This window comes from Suricata suricatta, chromosome 17 (genome assembly GCF_006229205.1).
Source record: "Suricata suricatta isolate VVHF042 chromosome 17, meerkat_22Aug2017_6uvM2_HiC, whole genome shotgun sequence".
NCBI lineage: Eukaryota > Metazoa > Chordata > Mammalia > Carnivora > Herpestidae > Suricata > Suricata suricatta.
In genome coordinates this window covers 2,376,694-2,379,006 of record NC_043716.1, presented here as the reverse complement: position 1 = coordinate 2,379,006, position 2,313 = coordinate 2,376,694, and the positions used below count along the sequence as shown (strand labels likewise).

The 2,313-nt window shown below is 57.7% G+C and overlaps 1 long non-coding RNA gene across 1 annotated transcript in view; it reads left to right on the top strand.

Moving 5' to 3' along the window:
- Positions 1–2,204: 2,204 nt before the first annotated feature.
- LOC115282580 overlaps positions 2,205–2,313 on the top strand; it is a 14,233-nt gene continuing 14,124 nt past the window's right edge. Inside the window, exon 1 of the long non-coding RNA XR_003904699.1 lies at positions 2,205–2,298. This is a non-coding gene — a long non-coding RNA (uncharacterized LOC115282580). The remainder of the gene's footprint in view (positions 2,299–2,313) is intronic.

The following is a 2,313-nucleotide window of genomic DNA, read 5'->3' as shown; positions in this document are numbered from 1 at the left end:
GCGCCTCCCGCCCGCCCCGCTCCCCTCCTAATCTCACCATCAATCTCTCACACATATATTTATTTTTTCTCAAATTCCCCTCCCTCCCCCACAACGCACCACCATAATAGGCCTACTGCACATGCGTACTGCACGCAGGGGGTGGGTTTGTATTTTCAGACCTTTTGCAAAGAAACTACCAGAATTTTCCGCACCACCCACAATCATTCCCCGCCCCCACCACCACGGAATCACATCTATATATTATGTTATATTATTTCTCGAGACTTGCCGGAAGGGGGAGGGAGAAGAAATGAGTTTTTGGGCTTCCTGCTCCCTTCCCCCACCAACACGAGTGCTATTATTTTAGACGTTTAACAATGTAAGGAGCCGAGCGGGGCGGGGAGGGGGAGGGGGAAGGAATAAAACTGGTCTTGGGTAAGAATGTAAAACAAAATGGTGAGAATCAAAGCAGAATGAAAAACAATAGAGCTCAGATACGTCCAAAGTCATATTCTGGAGAAGGCTGAGGGGGGGCGGCCCGCACAAATTTCCTTCGAGAAGGCTTATTTTGCCCACACTTCAGGCAGACAGAAATACCAAGCGGACTAAAAATATTTTCCCCAAAGTTTTGCCTCAGAAAGTCATCTGGGGTGGGGGGAGTGCCTCTGGGTCACTCCTTTGACTCGGAGGGCTGGGAGGGAGAGGGTAAGATGGCCCTGGGAGAGCGGGGAGGTGGGTTTTCATTGCAAACACAATTTAAAAAAAAACCCGACATTTGACGTTTCTCCTCGGCTCTTCGGAGAGCAGAAGGAAAGGGGAGGGAGGGCTGACACAAAGACCCACCTCGACCTCAGATTCTTTGACGCTCCTCTCTCCCCCCTACCCAAATCCGGGATCAAAGACTCCCAAATGCCTCATTCCAAGTTCTCTGTACAAATAGGTGAGGGGGGCCAGTGCCCTAACACAACCTGACATCCTTCCTTTCCCTCTTTTTACCTCGTCTGCTGGGTCCCCGGGGCCCCCCTCCCCGTGATTCTTTATTCTTTTCCCCTCTTGCAAATCCCTGAGCTCTCTGGGATAACTTTCTAAAAACTTTTCCCTTTTTTAGACAAGCCTGGGGTGGGGACAGGGTCCTGTTTCCATCAGACATGCAGTCTCCTGCCCCCCCTAAGAAGGCACCCCACATTCCCTCAAAGGTTGTCTTAACGGGAACAGTTGCTACATAAGCCACACAGATCAATATGACAGTTTTACAAAGAGCGTGATGTTACACGTCTTGAAGTTTGGTGCATTTGTGCCGCATGCCACACAGGGGCCTGGGGGTGTGGATGTCCCCTTTCATCCCCAACCAGAAGACGTGAACACCCTAAGGATGCTCGCCTATACTCGATTAGAAATCACTCCACTAGGAGGGTGGTCTGAGTGGGGCCGCTGCTGTTCCCAACCCCCCACCCCCATGCGAAGCGGCAGTCTGTCCCCTCCACCGCCGGTGGAAATGCCCAGAGCCTGCCGGGTGACTTCTCCCGGGGGAGAGGTGCTGAGTGACTGTCAAGCTGCACAACAGCTGGGTGGGCAGTTCACGCCCCCCAGCGTGATCAAGGTGCGGGTGGTTTCCGCGAGAGAGTGAGTGACAGTGAATGGCAGCCACGTGAGAGTCACAGCTGGGCAGCTCGGCCACCCCAGACTGCCGGGGTCACGCTGGGCACCCCCGCCCCCCCGCACTTGACACAAAAGAGCCCGGAGCAGACTGGAGATAGACGGGGTGGAGTTGGGGGCATCTGGTTTCTTGGGCACTCTCCCCCCCCAACCCGCTCCCCAATCTTAAGAGTGCTCTACCTATGGCGAGCTTGGGGCGGGGGGAGGAGGGTGAGGAGGAGAGAAGCGGTAGGATCAAGTCTGACTCCAGGAAGTGGTCTGCCTGGAGTGTGGCCACCACCTGCCCCTGGTCGCCAGCCGCCCACAAACATTCACACGACCCCTCCCCCACGTGCCACCGCACATCCCAGAGTTGGCGGGCGCCGAGGTCCCCGCAGGTGGGGCTCTGACGGACACCGATCGCCCCCCCATCCCCGACTCCCCAACTCCCCGGGGGGGGTGGCACCCCGGTCCGCTCCACACGCGGAGAGCCCCCAGTTACCTCAGTGCCACCCCACTCCGGCCAGAGCCCCGGGAGCGCCCGCGCGGCCGCCCCTCCCCCACGCGCCCCTCCTCCACGCCGCCGTCCGGCCGCCAGGGTCTCCGCGGTCCCTCGCTCGGCCAGGGAGGGGGCCCTGGCTTCGCCGCGGCCGTTTCCTGCCTACCCCCTCCCCGCCGAGGGTAAAAAAAAAAAAA